The sequence below is a fragment of the Sphaerodactylus townsendi genome, linkage group LG11, assembly GCF_021028975.2.
Source record: "Sphaerodactylus townsendi isolate TG3544 linkage group LG11, MPM_Stown_v2.3, whole genome shotgun sequence".
NCBI classification, from domain to species: domain Eukaryota; kingdom Metazoa; phylum Chordata; class Lepidosauria; order Squamata; family Sphaerodactylidae; genus Sphaerodactylus; species Sphaerodactylus townsendi.
The window spans coordinates 34,910,379-34,936,176 of NC_059435.1; the positions used below are offsets into that span (position 1 = coordinate 34,910,379).

The following is a 25,798-nucleotide window of genomic DNA, read 5'->3' on the forward strand; positions in this document are numbered from 1 at the left end:
TAATTCTAGGCATTAAAAACAAAGACGCAAGTCAAAGTCAGAGCTGTCAGCTCCTTATACTGTGATTTCATCTATGTCCAGTAGAAATTGCAGTGCATGGTTATTTGAGATGAATCCCAATTCAAGCCTAGTTCTTCACTTCCAAACCTCAGAGTTTTTCTGATTAACCTTAAAAGTTAATGCTGCATCATTCAAAACCACTGACAGGAGAGAGAAAGAGGCGTGAGGGCAGTGAAAACCATTACTCATCTGCTTCTGGTTCAGCTGCATAGGCCCTCACTAGGCCCTAGTAGGCCCAAAAGAGCAACAGTCCTGGATAAACTCAGTCAGTGGGGGAGGAGGGAAAAAATACAATCATAGTCTACTATTGGATACGCTGAGGCTTCCCTCTTATATTGCTCCAATCCCTTGCAGTCAGAAGAACAAAATGTTTTCCACAAGTAGAGAATTATTTGTGTTTGTTTAGATTTTTTTAGGTTGTGTGTTTTGTTTTTGATTAAAATTTTGTTTTCAATTTGTTCTCATCTCTTCCAACTTGCATTGCTTCTCAGGGTTCTGTTCATAATGATTTTTTTTTAAAAAGAATGGAATATGTGTTTATTTTTTATTGGACTTGTGCATTTTCATAAACATTGTGTATGACTCTGGGGACTCTGATTAAAAAGTGGGATATCAATTCAACAAGGATGCTCAATAATTAGGGTCACAGAGACCCCTATAAAACAGAGAAAGGTTTTATTCCACTAATGCTTTCTTGTGCAAGGAGCCTTCCTTTGGTAGAAGAAGCGTATTCTGCTAATTGAAGACTCCTACCAGAGATTCTTCTTCCTTCCATTTGAAAGAAAGCAAAACCATTTGAGAAACAGAACCTTTAGCTCCAACCCAAAATTAATAATATTTCGGACCTCCTAGGATATCACTAATGGTGTTGGCTGGTCACGACATGTTTTGAGCACAAATAAGGACACAAAAAATACATTCAGTACATTGATTTTCCTTTCTATGGCTTCACCAAAACAAGCCAAGCCTTACTGTATCAAAAATTAGGGCCTGTTTATATTTTATTCTTATGCTGATCTTTGTTGAAATCTATAACAATCATGTACCTGAGAAGCCAAAGGAAGACTCGGAGGTGTTTTATCAACAAAACTTTTACTGTGTGACCCAAGTTAATATTAATTACACACTGAAATTCTTGTATAAATCTTCATACTATATGGCTGAGAGTGCTTTGAAATAATGGCAATCTTTATTAAATTAGATTGTGAGCAGTTCCAAACCCTATAAAGATACTGGCATTTCATAGGGCCATCAAGTCCAACTCCCTGCCATGCAGGGACACACAAAGCACTCCTGACATATGTTCAGCCAGCCTCTGTTTATAAACCTCCAAAGAAGGTGACTCCACCACTCTCCGAGGCAGTGAATTCCATTGTCGAACATCCCTAACAGTCAGAAAGTTCTTCCTGATGTTTAGGATAAAATAAAATGTTTAAGATAAAATAAAATAAAGAATAAAATGTTTAATTAACAGGACGTATAAAAGCTGTTTCATTAGATGAAAGTTTCTATAAATAGAGATTGCAATTCTTAAACTCCTTAATGTGAAGTCCTGAAAAATGTAACTTGTTTGATTAACTGTCCCATCCAAAGTGCTGAAGTGGTCAGGGACAGTGCCACTGCTATGCCACCTCCAGAAGGCTTGCAGGTGGCATGGGGAGGCAGTGAACGTCAAAAACTCCCAGCTGCCTGTAAGCCTCCATAGCTGAAAATGGGTTTATACCACCCAAGGCGTTCTTGGCTCCAAAGATTGGTGGAAGCTGATTAAACTCCACCCCTGAGAATGCGCCCAGAATGCCCCCAGCTGTGCTGGCATCCACCTGGCTGGCATAAGTGCCACTTACGCTGGTGGGGAGGACAAATCCGCTGGCATAGCCTTATTCTAGCTCCAACAGCTGATTTCTCCCCCTCCCCCTGTGGGATTGGGTTGAAAGCTAATAATTAAAAAAATAAGATTGTATTTCATACTGTAGTCTTGTTTTGACAATTTGGTAGTGAATGTCCTGCTCTCCAGTTATGACATAAAAACTACATCACCTTTGAGAGCCAATACACTTTCCACAGGAAGCCTCCTTGATATATTTTTAACACCAGTCAGTTCCAAAGTGATCATTGCCTAATCAACATGCTAACTCATGCTGCTTGTCAGAAATGTTTCTTTGACAATCCCTGAACTATCTTATAAAGTGCTACTTTGTTGGCATTATAGTGACTCTATTTCCCTCCATCCCCGAATTGCAAAAACAAGCCGGCAGCAAACGAGCTTCACAGCTCCTTCCCCAACAGCTAATACTAGTAATAAAAGTCAGTAAACAGTAGCAGCACTAACACTAACTAACATGCATCGGTCCTTAAGGTAGCAAAAAAACAACTCTAGCTCTCCTAGGTGTGAAAGCTAAAACTAATTACTGGAGCTATGGACTAACGTTCTGCTCCAGGCGCCATCTTGGGATAAAAATTGCATCCTGTTTTTCACACTAATGGTAACCCAAAGCAGCTTGTCATATAATTTCCTGCTTCTCTACTTCATCCTTATTACAACAACCACGTGAGATAGGTTAGGCTGAAAGTGACAGGCCCATTAACTTGTGTGGCAGCACCCAGTTTTTCCAGGCCCTGGACTAAAACTCTAGCTATGATGCCACTCTTAGATGTTCAGCTGTTGCTGTCTTGAGCACTCAAAACAGCATCAAGATTCTATGTGGTCAGAGGAGATTTTTTTCTTGTCTTCAATCCCTGCCCTCAATGTCACAGTTAAAGTCAAGTATACGGATTGTCCCATGTTTATCCTGGTGACAAACTAGTACACCCCATTTTTGCACAATCTATAAATCTCTCTTCCCAAGAAACTCCGTGTGAATTTCCATGTATCAGTCAACAAAGTGGTTGCTGTCTATGTGGTGCATGCCTTTCTTCAGGGGACTGTGTGAACTGTGCATTTTCTCCTGAACTTGCTTAGCTGTGGTAGGCTCCTGGCAAGGGAGTGTGATTCCACCCAACATCATCCAATGCTTGGATCAGGAAACTTGTAAGTAAACTAGGGACAAGTTCAGTTTTAGGTGCCTTAGGGAACTTTTGGTTGTCCCTAAATGCCTATGTTTGTTGCTTTTGGCCAAAATCCATTGTTTTCCTTTTGCTGACTGAACATACAGTTTAAAGTCCAACCCAAGATCTATAGCAGCCAGCTCTTCCAGTACAAAATTACCCAGCTCTGTGCACCTCTTTGCATCTGTGCAGAGCTATTCATTCCTTTGCTTTGACTAAGATTTTTGCAGGCGTTCCATCACTTGGAGATGGCATGCTTTTATGAAACATGGTTACAGCTTTTTGCGCTGTTTGCATTTCCTACTTTGAATGCAATCTTTTAAATAAAGCTCTTAAAACTCTGCCAGGGTATCAGATGTCTGACTCAGCTGCTGACCCAGGCAGCCCTTTTTTGAAATAGAAGAGTAGAAGCCAGAGGAATTAAGGGGGAAGCACCTGGACCCTGTGTTTAAGGGCACCCCAAATCAGAGTGCAGAGAGCAGATTGTGGTACCCCACCCATACAGAGGCTAATTAGGATGAGCAGAAGAGAGTAGAGTGGGGGAGCCAGTTCTGTCTGCTACCCAGGGAGGGGTGCCTCAGTGGCTCCCACTTCTACCCCAATCTTGCCTACTAGTTAATGTGACCCTGGTGCAGCTGTAATCATACAGTATTAAAGTGTTGCACATATGACTAGAACTCTTGGGGTTGGCATGTTTTTTTAAAAATTAATCATGCTTAGCTATTGTCCTGTTTTTAATGCTTATGTTTTAGTGGTTTGTTTTATCAGTTTGTAAGTCACCTTAAGCAGATTTCTGAAGTGGTAACATATACCTTTTTCAAATAAATACAAACAGATGCTGCCTGCATGAGTGCCATCAGGTGTGCACAGAAATCTAATTTCTCATGTGGAATTTCTTTTACTAGATTGTATTGTATCAATGTATCCCAAGTCAATAATGTGATGAAGTTTATTGAATCAGTAGATATTAGCAAATTGAAACAGGTACAGCTTATGTGGGTCATGCTGAACCTTTTTGAAAAAGGAGAACTGGGCAGCCTTGTGAGTCTTGTGCTTGGCTGTAACATGTTGACTGAGCTGGTCTGTGCTGGTGTTCTCTCTTCTTTCCTGGGTGCCTTTGTTTTTTCTGTCTGGCACAAGAACTGATTGGCTACCAGGCAAGTTCATTTGCCATCTTGTTTGCTGTTCTTTCAGGGGAGAGACTGGAACAGAGAAGCAGTTTGTTTATATTGGTTTGTACCCCTTGCACATGTCTCTCTGCACAGCTCCATAATGTTGTGCAATTCAGCATGAGGCTAACTTTTGTTAAAAAATCTTTCCATGAAGGTGATAGGCAAACAGAACTGCTGCCAGCAGGATGGCAGAAGAAAACAAACACAGTCAGAGATGGAGGGAGCCCCTTTGGCATCAGATGGCTCGATGCTGTGCAAACAAAAGATCCGCTTAAAGTTTGGCAGCAGTTCACCAACTTGACAGTCAGAGGGGAAGGTGGCACCTTCCTTGCAAATGAACAGCACACAAGTTTGAGCTATAAAGAGTTGGCCAATTTGCTTGGCAAGGGGACCTGAACCCCAGAGAGTCAGTGGAAGCAGAAATGCAATTAGAATCATAGAGTTGGAAGAGACCACAAAGGCCATCCAGTCCAAACCCCTGCCATGCAGCAACACGATTGATTAGGAAAATAAACGATACAACAATACTAATGGGTACATCACTGTCTAACAGGCAATTCTACTTAAATCACCTTCTTTGATGTGCATTTCAAAATGTATACTTTTAAAATGCAGTGATTCCTGCAGTTCAGACATTTGGCTGCATCACATTCCCCTCTCCCTCTCCACTACAGCACAACAAAGAAGTTTCTCTTGTGTTTAATCAGATTTTGTGCCAGACAGCATGAATACTGTCTTGCTGGAGGTGGAAGATAACATCCATAAATGTGCACATGACTCACCTGATAGGTATAATTATTCTTCCCTTTGAGGAATGAGGCAAGACCTATGTATCAGGCAAATAGTATGCACAAGACTGTCCAAATGAAGTATTTTGTATGATGTTGAGAATTCTCTTCCAAAGTCTGGCCCTGGCACTGATGAGAGATGCGGTCGTGGACCCATGATGGACTATATTGTTGGCCTTATTTCTTTTCTCAATGTTAACTTAAGATGGGGGGGGGCACAACCCAAGCAGGGTCCTTTGCCAGGGTTTTTTTTTTCTGGTTCCATGCTACTCCAGCCAACCATCACCATCACTCAGTAGCTGAGAAAAAGAGAGAGTGGCAGAGATAAGGAGAGTGGGAGAAAGGGGATTATTCTATGCAAGATGATGGATAACTAATGCTCACTTCCATACTTGAAAGTGGCATTGTGAGATGCCACAGCTCCTATTTCCAAGTGCAAATTCAGCAGCATTACTTAAAAAAATATTGTATTATTTTTTCCGTATATAAACACACACTAAAAAAGAGAATTATTTAAAAATCAAACCATATAACAGGCAAAATAACAATAAAATGGATCTTAATGTTCAATAAAATATAGAAATGATACAAACTTGAGAAAGAACCTTTCCTCTTATTTCGATTAACATTTTGCTGTTTATTTAATTAACACCCACTGGTAAAATCATACTTAATGCCTTCACTATTAACGTATTAATAACATATTAATATAGTCAGAGATGTTCATGTAATTCTTCTGATTCTAATTTTAATCTCCATTAGTTTTTGATATCACACCTGCCAGTTCTTCAGATGGTTGCTTGATGTTTTTGGACAGTAATAGTTCCCATTGTTGAAAAGATAGCTCTTCTTGAAAGTTATGCATCAAGTTCAGCAGCGTGTCTAGTTTCTCATGACCTTTAGCCTAAGCTAGCCCCAGTACTATTTGGTCATGATCTCACACATTTTGTCACACATCACACTTGATGTATGACAAAATCATTACTTAGTAGGTTAATACTACCGGATCAGGGCATAGGAAGACAAGCTCCAAAATCTTATCCTTTAGGACTGGAGTATATTTATACTTGTGTGCAGAAGACCACTTTTTATGTGTGCAAAACAATCTTAACCTAGGCATCCAGATATTACATTAACAGTAGCTGCGTATTATCAAAAGCTTCCATCATTGCTGGAATCAACTGACTGTTGTGGGTTTTCAAGGCTGTGTCACCATAGTCTGGCAATTGTAGTCCTAATCGTGTTTCACCCACATCTGTGTCTGACATCTTCAGAAACACATCTTACCATGACATCCCTCTGACAATGCTAGCCAAAGATACAGGCAAAATGTTAGGAGCTGATACTATCAGACTACGGTCACTCAACAGCCAATTAACTACAGTTATTTCCAGAAACATATCTATGAATTCTATACCAATAAAAAGCACAGCTTTTCTAGTGCTATGGTCATCACTGCAAGAAACAATTGCCTTCAAATCATTCAATATGCAAATCTGTTATATTAATCATATGTTTTTCTCTTGTTTTGGTCTCTTGGCACTCACAGGTGGTAAGAAAACATTCAGCAGTGATTCTGGACATGTTTTAATCTCATTCAGGTGTTAATTGCATAGGGGAATGTTATGTGACTGGCATTCTATAGTTCTAGAATAGCATGGGATTTGAATGGTCATGACTGGTACCACATAGACATTTAAAACTGTGGAAGCAATTTCAACAGTTTCAAGCAATTGCAAATACAGAACTTGTTTTCGAGGTACTTTAATCACACTGAGACTGGAAGGGTACCTATATTATATAACTACGTTAATCACTATTTAGGAATCTCCTCGACTATTACACTCCTGTTTATGCTTCTCCCTCACCCTCATGGACACCCCCTTGTCATGGGGAAGGGGCTTGTGTGCTTCGATGACATTGACAGCTATGCTGGAGGTATACTACCAGAAGGGTCCCTCCCAAGCCAGACAGGTCTCAACCAAGAAACCAGGCTAAGAGTTGAAGGCTTTTACGGCTGGATTCAACTGGTTCTGGTGGGTTTTCCGGGCTGTGTGGCTGTGGTCTGGTGGATCTTGTTCCTAACATTTCACCTGCATCTGTGACTGGCATCTTCAGAGGTGTATCACAGAGGGAAGTCTGTTACACACTATGTCCAGAGAGAAGGGAATGTTTGGGGTATATATTGTCCATGTCCCGGGGTGGGGAACCAATCAGTAAGTGTTTGGATGGAACTTGTTATGCAAAGATGTGGTTGATAGTTCTGTATTGCGGGTCCCCTCACCCTAGCAGAGGGAATGGAACCTTTTATCCTCGCTGAAAGAATAATCTCCACTTTCCTAGTAGGGACTCCCAGAGAAGATCTGGAAGAATAACTTGGGAGGATCTCTAACAGAACATCTGGAGCTACTTGGAATAAGTCCTCTGCAGGATGGTGTTACCCCGCAGATTATAGCTTGTAGATTCCAGAATATTTTCAGCTTCTTTAAGTGACTTTAAAGGAACGATTTCAAGGCCATGGATACTTTCCTGCAATTTCAGCTCTCACTACTTTCCCACCAGGAACTTCGGATGTTACTTCAAGATTCTCAGATCTTCTGTGGGTTCACCAGCCTCCCATACTCTCCATTCTCCACTGGGGTCCTCAGCTGGTCTTGGGGGTTTCCAGAACTCCTTAAAGTCCCTTGGGATCTTTTTGTGTTGTCTGGCATTTCTCCAAGACTCTTCCGGTAGATCGATGACTCTCTGGGCTTCTCTGGACTTGTCAATTATATTATCAAAAACTATGTAATACAAGAGGCCTGTGTGGTCTTACTTGGTATTTATTTACCTTTAGTCTAATAATGACAAACAAATTGGGCGTCGGGGGAGGGGGCAAAGGGTTTTTAAAAAGTTGTGCTTCAATTATCAAAACATGTAGAGATTACCCCTGAATGTCGTAGGATCATTGCAGATGCATCTTGAAATTTATTTGCTTATTTAATCCACCTCTTTTTTTCTAAACATGACCCAGAACTAGGGTTGCCAGCCCTGGGGTGTGCAGTACCTGGAGACTGGGGAGGGGAGAGGCCTCAGCAGGGTATAATGCCAAAGCAGCCATTTTCGCCAACAGAACTGATCTTGGTCATCTGGAGATCAACTGTAATAGCAGGAAATCTCCAGGTGCCAACTGGAGGTTAGCAACCCTACCTTGAGAAGCTTTGGCCGTTTCTGCACGGGCAGAAAATGACGGCCTGGAGACGGTAAAAACACCGTCTCCAGGCTGCCATTCGCACGGGCAGCGCAGCTGCAGCGCCGCTGCGCCGCCTTCACGCCGGCCTGGCTGGCCGCAAGAGCCGGTGATATTCCTCGAGAATGCTACAGAAGCGTTCTTTTGGAATCTATACAGCTGCCGTGAAGCCGCTGCCGCAGTGAACGGCAGCTGCTTCACAGGCGCCTCCCGATTCGGCACTCACCTTGTCCCTGGGCCTCAGGCGCGTCGCTGAGAGCTCACTGGGGACACGCTTCTGCCCTGCAGCCGGGCTCGAGCAGGCGCTGCAGGGGCCAGGGAGATGTGTCCCCAGGCCTCCGGGCTGACACGCTGGAGAGCCCAGGGACAAGCCGGGTCGCGGCGGGCTCAGCGCCCGCGGCCCGCTGCTGCCCGCCTCTTCCCGGGACCGTCCGTGCGGACGGTCCCAGCGTCTTCGGGTCGGCGCAAGAAGCGCCGACCCAGCCGTTTCCGCTGCCATGCGGAAACGGCCTTTATAACAAAATTTAAAACATATCTCTAAGAGCAAAGGGCCATACAAAGCAGACTCAAAGAGGATAATCTCCCATTCAACTGCAAAAGCCATCCTGCAGCCTTGCAAAGCTTTCTGGAGTCCAAATGAGAAGGCATCTTCCAGACTTTTTTGGATGGACCATTCCACAAAACTGGAGCCACAACCATAGAGGTCCGAGGCTTACAGCAGTTTTAATACATTTGCAGGGGGAGAGAGCAAGGAGAAATTGTTGACAAGCCATGAACTGACACAATGACTTATGCAAGAAGCAGTGGTCCTTGTGGTTTGTATTCCCAGATCATGAAGCAGCTTGAATGCAACATGGTACAAACAGAACACCTATATCAGGATCTTAAATATGAGTACTATGAACAAAACAACTGACTCCTGATAACAATGAAGTGGCTGCATTTTGACCAATTAATGTTTCCAAATCACTCTTCTGATAGCTTGATTATAACAACACTAATTATGTAATGTGACTTAACACATGCTCAAGTTCAATTACAATCAAGGGCACTTGAAAGTGCCTAACTTTAGCTGGATAGTGCACTTGATACTTACTTTAAAATGTTGAAACATCTCTACATAAACCACACATTGTACATAAGTATAAATGTGTAGGATTAAATTACGAATGAATCATAATAGCTCATAAAAGGGCATGTTGAGTACTTTCTCTTTCAATACATGAAAAATAATATCAGTTTTCTTAGAAACAGATTTTCCTTCCTTCTCTGGTGCGCATTAGGCTAGTCAATTTGATCATAGAAACAGTGTCCTGGACTCCAAGTAATGTGCCCACTATGGCTGGCAGATTTATTTTCCCCCCTATAGACAATGAGCACTGTTACTGCTATAAAAAAAATGAGCAATAATTTCCATTGCCCTGACTTGGATAGCCCCAGCCTAGCCTGATCTCATTACATCTCAGAAGCTAAGCAGGGTTGACCCTGACTAGTATTCTAATGGTAGGCCTCCAAGAAATACCAAGGGCAAGACATGGAGGCAGGCAATGGCAAACTATCTCCAAACAGCTCACCTTGAAAATTCCACCAGAAGTCAACATAAGTCAGCTGTGACTTGTCAGAAAAAAACCCATTTCCCATTCTACCACATTTTTCAGAAAAGGAAATAAATTTGAGAGCAGTTTGAACGAGCCATTTTTAACTTCAATACAATGCTGAACACCAAGCTGTGATTTTTAAAAACATTTCCAGAAACATGGATGAAATTAATGCTTTCTCTTCTATACCATATATAATTATCATTCATGTGTATATTTTTTAAATTTTAATCTTGATAGAATAAGGTAGCAGTGATACTGAAACTCGTAAAAATTATCTGAGCATACTCTAATTTGGGAACATAATGTTCCCGGAGCCCCTCGGGGACAGGGCGGTATAAAAATCGAAATAATAAATAAATAAATAAATAAATAAATAAATAAATAAATAAATAAATAAATAAATAAATAAATAAATAACAAGGGGATACCTAAATCAATTTCCTGATAAGAACAGATTAATTCCAATAACTAATAATTATGGATTCTATTTTATGAAACTCTGGGGCATGGTCTTGCGGGTTTTCATTGATGGACCTGCATAGGTTAAGTAGGTAAATGCAAAATGGTTCGTCTGGGGATGATTACCTCCCTATATTTGGGGCAAGTTTTTAGAAAGAACAGAAATCGCTCCTCTCCCTCTCCCTCCCTCCCTCCCCCCTCCCTCCCCCTCTCCCCCTCTCTCTCTCCCTCCCTCCCTCCCTTATTCCAAGTAGCTCCCATCCATCCATCCATCCATCCATCCATCCATCCATCCATCCATCCATCCATCCATCCATCCATCCATCCATCCATCCATCCATCCATCCATCCATCCATCCATCCATCCATCCATCCATCCATCCATCCATCCATCCATCCATCCATCCATCCATCCATCCATCCATCCATCCATCCATCCATCCATCCATCCATCCATCCATCTATCTATCTATCTATCTATCTATCTATCTATCTATCTATCTATCTATCTATCTATCTATCTATCTATCTATCTATCTATCTATCTATCTATCTATCTATCTATCTATCTATCTATCTATCTATCTATCTATCTATCTATCTATCATTTTATTTAATATCCTTCCCTCCCTGGGCCTGGCTCAGGGTAGCTAACATATATTGTTTAAATCATACAATAATATGATAAATCACACAACAGTTAAAGGAGTTGACTATTAGATATAGAAGCTTATTTCTTTTTTTCTGCTTACCACCCATATACTTTGCAAACTTATTTCTGAAGTTGCATTAATGTGAAAAAAAGTCCTGCAGAACTTGTTGTGAAACGCTGTCAGTTACTTCAGTGTTTTGTAATTGATTATGCAAACGTGGTGCCCTGTTTGGTACTCCTCCACATTCTATTTGCCATTACAACAGTCTAGGGAAATGGTCCATATATATCTGTGGGTTAACTACCTTAGCCAGCATTATACAAGGTGATATAAGATATAAATCAATATGTGATATGGAAAAATTTAGTGTTGAATACCATCTACATTCTTTGTATGAAAGCATGGGCCCTGTGGCGGTTCCTGTCCATTTCCTGATCCTCCCATGTTACTGAGAGACCAGAAATGGCCTCTTCTATAGGAGCTACACTCTTTTTGATGTGAATGTGGCAGGTGTCTGTACATAACAAAATTGGAATGGGAGCATGCTAACACTTGGTTTTTCAGAATGCTTCAATGCTTTCAGATACTCTGTTAGGAATGAACATGCAGCAATATCCCTAACTGTACCACAGCAACTAAGCTTTTTATACGCCATACAGATAAGGCAGGCAAGAGAACATAAGAATATAAGAACAAGCCTGCTGGATCAGACCACAGTCCATCTAGTCCAGCTCTCTGCTACTCGCAGTGGCCCACCAGGTGCCTTTGGGAGCTCACATGCAGGATGTGAAATCAATGGCCTTCTGCTGCTGCTGCTGCTCACAAGCACCTGTTCTGCTAAGGCATTTACAATCTCAGATCAAGGAGGATCAAGATTGGTAGCCATAGATCGACTTCTCCTCCATAAATCTGTCCAAGCCCTATCCCATGTGACTCCATCCAGCCTACATCCATTGTGTTGAGCTTTCCAAAGTATGCAGAACAACCAAACATGATTATTTCTGTAGCTATGGACATGGGGTAAGGATGTAGGCAGCAGAAAGGAAGTGAATTGTTGGAGCCAAGTACAGGAAGATAAGATTCTCACTGTGTATCAGTAAACACAGTGGTAAATCCCAATCCACTTGTTTTAAGATAGTAATTTCTCCACTCCAGCCATTACTATTGTTGGCCAAACGCTGTTAACCTAATGTTCCTTGCAGAATTTTGGAGCAAAACTATGAGGTATCAGAGACAGAGTGCCTTTTAACACCATACATGGGATATGTCAATAATATTTTAATAACCACATCAGCTCACAAGTGGATGCATCAAGGTGCTTCCAAGTAAGAGTGCGAAGGACGTGGTTTTAATGTTCATTCTCTGTGCTGAGAACAAGTACCTTAGAATGCAGCAAATGAACCACTTCTACCACACTTGAAGATGCTTGCCTGTCTTACAGCCCAATCCAAAGTGGGGGTGGGGGTGGGGGGAGTAAAGTAGCAGCTGGGGACAGTGCCGCAACACTGCCTCCAAAGGGGGAATCAGTAGCACAGGCACCAGAGAAGAGGGAGAAAACACTCACCTCTCTCCTGGTAGCCCATTCTCCTGAACGACCTATGCCATGCTTTTTGCATGTGTAAGTCTGTACCACTGGAAGGGGGTATTTCAGGGTGAAAGTGCATTGGGAGCTGACTAAAGTTGGCTCTGTTCCAGGGAGCTCCCCTGGAATGCTGGTGTGGAGATTTGCACTGGCAGTTTGCTGCCACGAGGCCCAGTCCAGGTTTGGATGCTGTGGTGGTTGCCTGCCAGGATAATTCCCTTGGGGCTGGCATCCATGATATTTTACACTGTGCTGGTGACAAGGACATTGACACAACCCTTCTGCTGCTTCCAAGGTGGTTTCAGCCCTCCCCTGATTTGGATTGCACAATTAGAACATTACATTTGTCTTCACCCTTAAATGACTTTGTGTTATGGAGATCCGGGTTCAAAACCTTGCTCAGCTCCTTAATTTGAATCAGAGCCGTGTACTAGACCTTGTTGTGAAATCTGGGCTTCTGTCTTTGCTTATATAACAAAGGAAAGTCACAATGAGCATTTTCAAGCAGAGCAGCTTTCTGTTCACTACTGATTTACATCTCTAATCTAGGAATTACCTAACAGGTTGATGGTTTTATAAATAAAGAGAAAAATAAAATTATGCAACTGCAGTTTTCCCATCTATTGGGGAAAGCTGGGATTGCTCACTTGATGGTGATATGATTGTCATCGCCTGCTAAACATTACTTTCTATAAAAATTGGAAACATTCTAAAATATACCTATTCGAATAGTGCTTGTCTAAATGTCTCTTCAGAAGGCCCCCCCCCTCCTGTTCTTTTGTCTTTCTATCCCTTGAGAGAGCCAATGTTGCTTGTGGCGTAGTAGTTGAAGTGTCAGATTTGAGACTGGGAAACCCAGTCTGCCAAGGAACTTGATGGGTCACACACACTCAGCCTCAACCTTAGCAAGTATTTGCGTGGAAGACCTCCACGAAATACCAAAGGTGTGACACGGAGACAGGCAATGGCAAACAATTTCTGAATATCTCTTGCTTTGAAAACTGGCATTGAAATCTGACAGGGTAGCCATAAGTTGTGACTTGTGGCAACCCCCTCCCCTTAAGTTCAGTTATATCTTTCATCCTTTCCCCCTCCTCCTGCATACCCTGGTCCACCATGGTTACCCTGTTTTAGAAACAGGATTTTCCTGTGAGGCAGGACTCCATGGAACTTGACCTATAATTCAGCTTGGTGTGGGACTGGATGAGGGGACATATGTTTCTGTGATTCTATTCACCAATCAGGGATGCTCTAGGATGATCCAGCATTGAGCAGGGGGCTGAACTAGATAGCTTGTAAGGCCCCTTCTAACTCTATGATTCTATAACGCTATGTTCTGTATCATTCAACTTGCTGGCTTTGTCTTCTCTTGCCAGCATTCATGTTTAAATACCACAAGAGATTTAGGATTGATTTAGACTATGTTGGCTATCATGTTATTGTTGCTCTCCAATAAGCATCTGCTTTTTATGAATAGGCAAGTCAAACCCGTAGTAAATGGCTACTTTAACACAACAATAGTGCAATATCCAATATATGGATATAGCCCACACTCCAGCCCTTCCCCCATCATGTCAACAATAGCCTCTGGTATCATTATTAGTTTATTTAAAACTTTTTAAAAATGTTGAAAGCCTGGAAAGAGGCAGCATGGTACTTCTTTTGCTGACTGGGCTACACGTAGAAATTTCAACAGGTTATATTCTGCCACCACTGCACCTCTCCATGTTGGGAAAGATTCACTTGTTCATTCTCTTTCAGACATCTTCTATATATATAAAAAGCTAACCATCTGTTTGTTGGTGACTCCCTAACGCTGAAACGGCTGGATGGATCGCCCCCCAAATTTTCACATGACATCCCTCCCTGTTGCGGGCAGGTAATTGGACCTTCAAATCGCCGAAAGTCCATACCTGAGCCAGGTAAAACATCTTTTTCCTGACGTACCAGGCCATGAAGCTGGCTGTGTTTAACTGTCACCCTGTAGAATAGTTGCCGTGGCAGCTCCGTCTGCTCTGTGGCTCTAGGAGGCCTAAGTATGCTCCTTTTAGAGATGTGTTTGTGCAGATGGGCAGAGATGAGGCAGTTACAGGAAAACAGTGCAAATAGTGAATTAATACCTGTTGGAGGTAATACGATTGGGAAGTGAAACACATCCATTCACTTTGCCGTGCAGGAGACGCCAGGTGGGGTTCCCCCCTACACACACATGCAGGTAACTTTCACTCTCTGTGCCTCACCCAATACTACCACACAACACACATACTCTCATACACATCCACATCATCCTCACACACCTCACTCTGCCCTCCCTCACATCTAACCACCACTTACCTACTTCCTCATCCATATTCGCCACAGCTCTCTTTCACTAAAAGCAAGCTGGAGTTTGCCTTTTTTGCTTGGCAATAAGAAGGAAATCCAAGAGGGGTGGGGGCGAACCAACACTACTGGCTCCACTTCTTTTGCATGTGCAGGCTCCTTCCAAGAACCCAGGGAGCTGGCCCCTCAGATCTGAGCGCTCTCTACCTTACCCTGCCTCTGCTGCCTGACTGGGATAGCCTGCTTGCCCCAGTTCTGCCTTACCCAAGCCAGGACTGTGCGTGTCAACCACCCTCATGGACAGCGGGATTCACACTCTGGACAGTTTGTTGTGGAATGGAAAGGGTTACCTTATACTAAAAACCAAGACAGCACCATATGATAATGTGAATTGAAAAGGGGAAGAGGGATTCCATTTGACCACCCCAAAAGAAGAAGAAGAGGAAAAGGAAGAGGAAGAAGAAGAGGAGGAGGAGTAGGAGGAGTTGGATTTATATCCCCCCTTTCTCTTCTGTAGGAGCCTCAAAGGGGCTTACAACCTCCTTGCCCTTCACCCCTCACAACAAACACCCTGAGAGGTGGGTGGGGCTGAGTTAGCTCTGAAAATCTGTGACTATCCCAAGGTCACACAGCTGATGTGTGTGGGTGTGCACAGGCTAATCTGAATTCCCCAGATAAGCCTCCATAACTCAAGCTGCAGAGCTGGGAATCAAACCCAGTTTCTCCAGATCAGAGTGTACCTGCTCTAGCCACTATGCCACTGCTGCTCCCAAAAGGCTATGCTGGGGATCATTGGACCTGCATGGACATCTGTGTGGGTTGCGGACTGTGATGAGAAGGACAATTGCCACAGCAATGAATGGCTGGGCCCTGCTAGTCTTACTATATAATTGAGCAGCATCTTCCAGAGGATGAATCAGAAAAAGTGAAGGACTCTGGAAAAAGCAGTCCAGAAGGTGCCATTTCTCATGTGCAGAGGGCCTGAAAGGACTACAGCTCCCAGAATCCTTCTCATTCATCCAGTAACACTTCTTAAAGCTATGGGGTCCTCGCAGAGCTGTCCTAATCCTTGCCTGATTCAACTTTCCAGTAGGGGTCCTCACACAGCTGTCCTATTTCTTGCTTAAGCCAACTTTTGAGTAAGTCAGTAGCAAGCCCAGCACCCGAGGCCAAGATTGAACAGGACACCCCCACCCCAGGCTGTTTGGAGGGAGGGGAAAGGCCTTGCAGTACCTGGAACAGCTCCTGCTGAGATGGTGAGACTGGGGCTGTAGGGACAGAAGCCTCACCATACCCAGCCATCCAGGCAAGCTACCAAGAATTGGCCTGGGGAGGAAGAGAGGTGGAGTAGGGGCAGAAAGAGAATAAGTGCTGGGAAGAGGCAGAAAGACAAAGAGAGAGCTAAGGTTAAATGGCCAAAAAAAGAGAGAATGTAAGCTAGGGCAGAACCATAGAAAATAGAGAGTTGGGGTAGAAAGAGAGAGCTGTAATAAGTGGGCAGAGAGAGGGCTGAGGCGTGTGTGTGTGTGTGTGTGTGTGTGCGTGCAGAAAGAGAGTTGGGGTAGCAGGGCAGAAAGATAAAGATAGAGAGAACTGGAGTAGCAGGGCAGAAAGTTAAAAAACAGAGCTGGGGTAGTGTGGCAGAAAGAGAGCTGGGGTAGGGGATCAGAAAGAGAGTTGGGCAGAGATCAGATGATGAAGAGAAGGGGTAACAGGATGGAGAGTGAGAGGCAGAGAAGAAGGGGAAAGAACAGAAGAAAAAAGTGGGCGTAATGTTATCTCAAGTCCCCACTTATGAGTTCCCACTTGCTAGAGCCCACTATATTCTCCCCATCTTCACAAGCACACTGCTTCTCCTCTTTGGCAAAGCTGGGATGTTTGTGGCAGGAAGGGGGGGCACACTTTCAGTGTTTGTGCCAGGCGTCCTGTAGATATTCCCCATCCCCATCTCTTCTCCTGTGAGGATTAGTTTTCTAGAGCCCACTGTATCTTTTCACACAATGGGCTTTATTGCTAATTAATAATAATTAAGAATGAATTAAATTATAATGTCGTAATTGTAACTAGGGAACCAGTGGTAATTCTTTAGCTGTGCTTATATTTGGCGCAAAGGAAATTGGGAAATTGTTTCCCTCTTATAGTATAGTTCTTGTGTGTCTCCTTAGTTGTTTTTGTTTGTCTTTTTAAAAGTTCTAATAAAATTATATACAAATAAAAAAGGAAAACATTAGTCTTATAACTTTAAACCTGTGTGCCATTATTGGGCCACAGAGCTCTTAGCGCACACTATGAATAAATATCCTCCTCCGTTGGTGACAGCAAGGGTGGGCACTTGTCATGGGCTGCAGCAGCACTGGGTGAGCCCAGACCCAATTCCCTACCCACAGCCTCAAAAATGGAACTGACCTCTGGGTGGTTAGGGTCTTGGTTTAGGATCTGGAAGACCCAGGTCCAAAATCCCCACCCTGTCCTTAAGCTTTTTGTGTTGCCTGCCCTGAAGGGTTGTTGTGAGGAGAAAACGGGGGGAGGAAGAACCAGGCCAGCCATCTCGAACTCTTTGAAAGAACAGGACAAACATGTATTAAAATAAAGGAAACAAGCCTCGGACTGCACGTTAACCAGCTTCGGATTTCGGCAGTTAAAATCAGAGTTCCCCCCACGAGGATGGTAAGGTGCAAACAGTGGCCAACTATTGCGTGACTAAGAGAAGCGGCAGGGGAGGGGGCACCGCCGCCACGGCTCTGTCAAACAGTCCTGCTCCATTTGTGTCGCTCGCTCGTTCGCTCTTTTCCCCTCCCCGTTCGCCTCCCGCGCTTCTCTCCCTCCCAGCCAGCCAGCCAGCCAGCCAGCCAGCCAGCCGGGTCATTTCAGGACACGGGCCGCCTCTCGCCCTAGGAAGAGCCGGAGCCTCCTCGGCGTCTGTCGTTGGTCTCCTCTAGCCGCGTTTGGCAGGTAAGCCCGGCCCCCTTTTGCATTCCCCTCTCGCGAGGTGGGGGGACGGGAGAGCTGCGGAGGAGGGGGGGGGGGGCTTCGTTCTTGATTTGCAAGCCTTGGAAACAAACCCGTGCCGAGCCCAGAAGGCGAGGGAGCTTGCAAGAGGGCGAGAGAGGGGGAGGCACGAGGAGACTTTGGAACGCAAGCGGCTGAGAAAGGCGGGTGGATATAAATGGAGTATCTAATTAAAAATATATGGCCTTTTGGCGGGCATGAAGTGCAACATGGAGAGAAAGGGGAACGCACGCTGGAAACCGGCTGGGATGCGGGAGGGGGCACCGCTCATCCCTTGCACGTGGATCATTAAGAGGGGGTTGTTTGGAAAAGGCGGGGAAGAAATTTAGAGCAGGAAGATGAAATATTTACACATACACACAAGTCCTTGGCATTGTTCAATATGATTAGAGTAAATTAGTAATGTAATGCGATCGTAACCATGTTTAACCCAGAGCCAGTATTCTCACGTACCCAACAATTCACAGAACCAAGTTCTTTGGAGTAACAGTGTAGGCTTCAGTTCCAGCCCCCTGGGTTTAAACTGGAGTGGGTTTCCATAGGATTTGATTGCAGATCCCTAGGAAATACGTTTTGGATTTCAGTGTTGGTTTCCCAAGGAAAGACGATTCTCTGCCCCCTTTTCAGGGGTATTTGGGGTATACCCTGAGATTGGAAGACATCTCCCTACCCAATGCTGAGTATATTTCCTTGGAAATGAAGCTTGAACAGTTCAGTGGGATTTACAGCCAAATCACCTGTTTCTTTTCTTGAAAGAAGGCACTGTTCAGTTCAGTGCATTCTGTAGATCTGACAAGTAATTGTGTATAGGATTGCAGCCTTATTTACATGCTACTGGTAGCGTGCATAGAATTGCTCCTGTAGTTTATATGCTGTCAAGTGTGGATTTTGGGAGCGGTAGTTATTAAGTAAGGGTGTGGTTTGTATATGTGTTTTCCCCAGGATTCAAATTAAAGCTGTTTCATTGCCAAGCCTCCTCAAGATAAGAGAGAATAGAAAACCACACCAAAAGAGGTGGAATTGGGGGGAGGGGGTTGATTGCAGTGTGTTTTTATACTGTAGCAATGATGGGGGAGGCCAGACTCCTACCGTGTTTCCCCGAATATAAGACAGTGTCTTATATTAATTTTTGCTCCCAAAGATGCGCTATGTCTTATTTTCAGGGGATGTCTTATTTTTCTGTGTTCTGTTTGTCGGGCATGCTTCCAAACAAAAACTTTGCTACGTCTTACTTTCAGGGGATGCCTTATATTTTGCACTTCAGCAAAACCTCTACTACGTCTTATTTTCCGGGGATGTCTTATATTCGGGGAAACAGGGTAGTGATATGTGACCATTAACCTGGATGCATCACTTCCAAGATTAGTGTGCCTTAGCAGTAGATAGCATCTGGTCTGTAGAGCTCAACTCTGGGAAAAGGAAGGTTTAAAAATCTAAACAAATAAAAGAGTTGAAATGTAGGTCACAACACGTTGCTGGTAAAGTGGCTTTGGCCCAAGAGCCTTGGAAAATCTGACCTAGCACAGCAGATGAGGGGAATCCTCTGAGTTTATTTAGGAGCTGATCTCTGTGTTGTGTGGATGCCAGGGATCTGCGCTGGTGTATTGCTCTTGCTGCAAAGTAAGCCAGATGCAGCTTTTGCCTGCGGCCATCCCTTCTCTTTTATCTAGATATGTGAGCAGACAAGTCAGATAGCCAAGTGTGCCAAGACCATGGTCCATGGAGCGATGGGGGCTGTGTATACCTTTCCCTAGCCCTCTTCCATCTAACAGCCAGGAAGCATGGTGGCTGTTCTATTTTGTGTTTGTGTTCAGTATTCCCACTTACCCATTAAACTGACAATGGAAATAAAATGGGCAGATTGAAGTGGCTATCACTTATGTGTTTATTGATTAAAGAACTACAGTGTTCCCTCTAATAGCTTTTTAGTGTAATTTGTTATGTGTGAGACATGATTTACCTCCCTCCTGCTTGTGGATAATTATTTGGCTCCTCCCCACCACAGGAATTTCCCAAATAAACTACTGAAGTCGGTTGGGATTTTGTTAATGGTAGTATAAGGATGTCAAAAGTGTTCACTTTTTCCATGTATTTACTCCAGAAAATTTTAATATAACTCCTGCCTGTTCAAATTTACATTACCATCTTGAGTTTCTATTTTTAGGCACAGAACACCAGGGTTATAGCTTCAATGTAAGCTATCACATTTTAATTTTACTTTTATTCCAAGGAGCTCAGAGAGGTACAAGGTTTCTTTCTCCATTTTAAAACCAGGGGGCATACATTGAAAATGCCGGGGGGAAGAATTAGGTCTAATAAAAGGAAACATTTCTTCACGCAACACATGAAAAACACCACATTATTGGAATATGCTGCCACAGGAGGTGGTGATGGCCACTAACCTGGATAGCTTTAAAAGGGGCTTGGACAGATTTATGGAGGAGAAGTCGATCTATGGCTACCAATCTTGATCCTCGTTGATCTGAGATTGCAAATGCTGTAGCACACCAGCTGCTCGGGAGCAGCAGCAGCAGAAGGCCATTGCTTTCACATTCTGCATGTGAGCTCCCAAAGGCACTTGGTGGGCCACTGCGAGTAGCAGAGTGCTGGACGAGATGGACTTTGGTCTGATCCAGTAGGCTTTTTCTTATGTTCTTACTGTCAAAATAACATGAAAAGTAGGTTTCAGGCCTATTGCTATGGAGGGAAGCCTCCCACCAGCAAGTGGCATTGTCCACTGCTACTCTGAATGGCTGCTGGGGAATTTTTTTTTTAAAAGTTGGCATCACATGTGTTGTGATGCAACTCCAATAAAAACCCAGAAGTGACCGTGGGTAGCTGTAGGAGTTCCTGGCAATTCCCAGAGCTACCAGATATTACTTCCAGATTTTACTGATGTTATTTATAGTCTGCCTTTTTCTCTGAGACTCAAGATGGATTACATAGAATGAGTCAATACAGTCAACAAGATGGGACATTCAAGGAAAAATGAAATAGGGTTTGGGTTGTAGAGCCAACCAGAAGTCTAAAAAATAGAACTGAAGCAAAGCATTCATGTTAACATGGCTCATTAAATGATGCAACAGTACATAAAATGATCCAGCCCACTGCAAACTATACACAGTAATACGTTAACACAGTCCCCAGTAATTTATCCAGGTAATTTTCTGAAGTATTTTGTATGGTTTACCCTATTGTCTGCATAGAAAAGCCCTCTTGAATAGTTTAGTTTGGCATGGTTTGTAGAAAACCAATAGAATGGAAGCCTTCTTGATCTCCTCAGGCAGGCCATTCCACAAGGTGGGGGGAAATCTGCAGAAGGCCATGTATGGGCAGTTGTTGATTTTGCCCATTTGGAAGTTGGCAAGTGGCATCATGGTGCATACACCACCTTGTCCCTCCCTCCCCAGCTCCTGCCTGTTGCCAAGTTCAGCCTGCAAACTCTAAAGGTAATCTAAACAGAGAGAGTGGTTAGTCACTAAAGTTGTTGAGAAAAAATGTCCAGTCCTTTTAATTGAGGCTTAATAAGCTATTATTTCCCAGGTTATTGCTTATTTTCCCAACCCAAAAAAGGGGAAAAATGTATCAGTATATACTCCCACATCCACAGTTACATTAATACAAAATAGAAATAAAGAGTACAGGAACCACAGAAAAGAATAAAACACAAATTTGACAATATCTAAACACAACTGAACTAACTAAACTAAACACCACACCCATACAATGACTTCCAGCCATCTCATTGTTGAATTCTAATCCATTCTAGGTTCATGCATATATTTAAATGAAATAATTTGTCAAATACACTCTGTATCATTACTAATATCCTAATTAATTCTGCTGCTTCCTTTTAGATTTCAAATCCTTCAATTATTTCTCTACTACCATATTTCAATAGATAGCCATTAAAAGATTTCCAGTTTTCTATAAACTTCTCTGGTATTTTTCAACAGCATCCATTTCCTTATCCATATCAATCTGGCAGCTTCAAAATATGATTTAAAATTTGGCAATGGGAAACCTCTTTCCTTTGCATCTTTCGCATTTTTATATTTAATTCTTGGTTTCTTAGTTTGCCAAATGAAATTACTTATATATTTTTGCCCTTGCTTAAAGCATGTTACAAAATTAATTATTGGAACAAAAATAACATTCTTGGTAATACATTCATTTTTATTACCAAAATTCTATCCGTCACAGATAAATTCAGTCTATTCCAACTCAACAAGTCTTTCTTTACATCATTACACACTTTACCATAATTATTTTGGAATAACATACAGTTCTTGTTTTTCAACCACATTCCCAAATATTTAATTTTTGTTTGATGCATATTTTTAGTCAATATTTTAGTTTAAGTTCAGCTTAAACCCTGCCAGCTCTCCAAATTCTTTTATTTTATATAACAGTATTTCCACATTTTGCACTGGGTCTTCCAATATCATCACTCTATCCTCCACAAAAGCTTTCAATTCATAATGCTGCTTACCAACTTTCAGTCCCTTATTTGATCATCACATCTTATGTTCCTGTTAAGAATCTTTAGTCAGTATTAAAAGCAATGGTGAGAGAGGGAATCCTTGTCTAGTTCCTTTTGTTACCTCACATTTTTCTGACATTTCCCCATTTACGATTATTTTAAGCATACTGTTTGGTATAGATTGCCTCTATACCTTTCACAAAATTATTTTCAAAGCCCATTTTTTCTTAAAACACGAAGTATAAGCTGCCAAGAGACATTATCAAATGCCTTGTCTGCATCCAAAAAAAGCAGGGCTCCTTGTCTATCACCATGCTTCTTGCAGTAATCCATCCCATTCAATATTGTTCTGACATTGTCTCTCAGTTGTATTTTTGGTAAGAAGCCCATTTGATCTTCATGTATGAAAGTTCTTAAAAGACCTTTTAACTTTCTTGCCAAGATGGCTGCAAACAATTTGTAATCATTGCTTAAGAGTGAAATTAGTCTATAAATCTTTATCCTCTTTGGGGATCAAGGGCTGATTTTGCACAGACCACATGGATTCCTGGAATCCATTTCAGTTGCCAGTGCTGCCGTTTGCACAGCGACTGCAGGGGCCAGCTGGGATCGCTGGGATCCCGGCGGCAGGAGGCAGCACGTTTCATGCGGGAAAAGCAGCATTTCTTTGCAAACTGTGCAGCCAAGAATCCCCTCAACTGAGTATTCCCCCACAATATCCTTTTCCTTTGGCATGTTGCTTTCAAATAATTTTGAATAATATTTTTAAAAATCATTCCCTATTATTTTCTCATCAGAGACTAGATCACCTTTCTATAGTATCTTTGTAATAAATCTGTTCCCTTTGAGTTTTCTTAGTTTGGCTGCTAACCATCTGAGAGCCAGTGTGGTGTAGTGGTTAAAAGCAAGTGGATTCTAATCTGGAGAGCCAGATTTGATTCCCACTCCTGCACCTGAGTGGCAGAGACTTATCTGGTGAACCAGATATGTTTCCGCGCTCCTACATTCCTGCTGAGTGACCTTGGGCTAATCACAGTTCTTTGGACCTCTCTCAGCCCCACCTACCTCACAAGGTGTCTGTTGTGGGGAGAGGAAGGGAAAGGAGCTTGTAAGCAACCTTGAGTCTCCTTATAGGAGAGAAAGGTGGGGTATAAATCCAAATTATTATTTTTCAGCCCATTCAAGCATCTTTTGTTTAGCAAAATTCAGATTTGATTCCATTTCTTTTGCTGTCAGCATCTATAATTGTTGTAAGATCTTAATATTATGCACAACCTCTTTCTTATTTGAATATTTTAAAAATTCAAGTTCTTTTACTTTTATCAAGACCAATGCACTCTGCATTTTCTGTTGTTCCAGTTTCTTGTTAACTGTATTCTGCTGAGTCAAGAATTTCCTCATATATGTTTTGCTAGCATCTAGGGTATTATTTCTCAGGTGATGTTGTTTGCCTCTGTGCCAAGAATGAGGCCCATCTGCACATGCTAAGCCTTTAAGGAAGGGACAGGACATTTTTCTCAAGGTCTTTTGGCAATGCCATTAGTCACCCAGTGACTTTTTCATGGGTGAATGGGGTACATTTTAAAATGTGACAGCAGTGTCTGCAGAAGTGTTCAATGCTCCGTTACTCCTTCCGGGGTTTCTGTTCCATCCCATAAACCAACAAAGTCTATCCTATAGCTCATTTTCTATCACCAAAGTAGACATTCAGATCATAGCATGCGCACTCAGCAAAGTGGGTATGTGCTGTTAATTTATACACATTTTGGTGTGCGTAATTCAATTATCCTTGGTGCCAAATTTTTATTAATGGCTGGATATGAGCAACCCTGAGCAATATTTATTTATGGTACAATTGTGACATCATTCTAGATCTTTGACAGTTGCAGAGAGTTCACCGAAGTCCTTTGTCCTTCTGAGCTTTCTACCTTATTACCAACTGTGCAGCCATTATAGTGAAGCCTGTCACTAACACCTCTGATTTTGAAAAGTAAATTGCTACTTCTAAAGTAACTACTGTTTTATATAATGTACTTCTTATGTGGGATACTGATATGAGATATTTCTAAATGAAAATACTTTTGTTATTATTTGAAAGGACTGGCATATTAAGGTTTTATTCAGGTTTACACAGCAAGCCGCCAGGAAATCAGGAAAGAGTGCTGGATTTCAGTAGACAGACATTTTTGTCTCAAACTGCAGTGTAAATGTTCTAGAAAATAATCACACTACATTTACAGTAAATGACATGATTTGGCAACTATCTGCAATAAAAGCACTTGGCCCATGTCCATAATAAATTTAGAAACTTGTTACCTTGGAGTAGGCCTGTACAATCCACAGGCGGTACATGCCATGGCAATCATGGATGGCATGTTGCCTGGAGCTTTATTCGCTCCTGGCTTTGCCTCAAGATCAGGAGCTTTATCATACGCCATTCAAGGTGCAGTACATACCTGGCATGTCTTCTCTGTGTTTGAGGGGAACGTGTGTCCAGGCATGCTGCAGAGAGTATAGAAAGTGATCTCAGTCAAGTGATCTGGGATTTTGGACTGCAGAATCTTTGTAGCATTCTAGTGGGGTAGCCTTGTCCATCTGTTGCAGCAAAAAATAAAAGGGCTGTTGTGGCACCTTAAAGATAAACAGATTTATTGTAGCATAAATTTCTACAGACAGGAGCCCACTTGTTTGTTTATTTGTTTATCTGTGCTGCCCATCAGAAACTTGCTTGTGGTCATTTATAACCCAAATAATAAGATAACTAATATAAAAACATCAGCTGAATGAAATGGAACTTTAATATTCAGTACATAGACTGACAAGTGAGAAAAAATGCAGAACATGGCCATTCAACACATGGTATTCCTATACAAAATTTAAACATTCACCCGATAAGCTTAGTGACCAATTATAACTGTGGTATTCAGTTACATCATGATCTACCTAGTTGTGACTAATAATTTAACTCCTGTAATGGTTAAGAGGTCTGACCTGCATAGCCTAGGCTAGTCCAATTTTGTCAAATCTTGGAATCTAAGTAGGGTTGTCCCTAGTTAGAATTTGGTTGTGAAACCACCAATGAATATCAGGGTAGCCCTATAGGTGGATTCTGCATGGGTCAAAAACAGCGGTGTGAAAACAGTATAAAATGGTTTAAAACGGTGTAAAACAGTTACACTGTTTTCAAACATTTTCACACCGCTGTTTTCGGCCCATGCAGAATCTGCCATAGAGACAGGCAATGGCATACCACCTTTGAATGTCTCTTGCCTTGAAAGCCCTTCACGGCCTCCATAAATCTTCTGAGACTTCACAACAACAAAAACAACAACAACAACAACAACAGCAGCAGAAAGGTGTGATATCTAATATATTGTTAATACAATTAAACCTAC

General features: G+C 42.4%; 1 protein-coding gene across 2 annotated transcripts in view; it reads left to right on the forward strand.

Annotated features, from left to right (window-relative positions):
* The first annotated feature begins 17,771 nt into the window (after positions 1-17,771).
* Positions 17,772-25,798, forward strand: part of THRB (thyroid hormone receptor beta) — a 221,159-nt gene continuing 213,132 nt past the window's right edge. Inside the window, exon 1 of one of the 2 annotated variants that reach the window (XM_048510961.1) lies at positions 17,772-17,863. The gene's annotated coding sequence lies outside the window, so the exon portion shown is untranslated. The remainder of the gene's footprint in view (positions 17,864-25,798) is intronic. The other variant, XM_048510962.1, reaches the window with a different exon arrangement.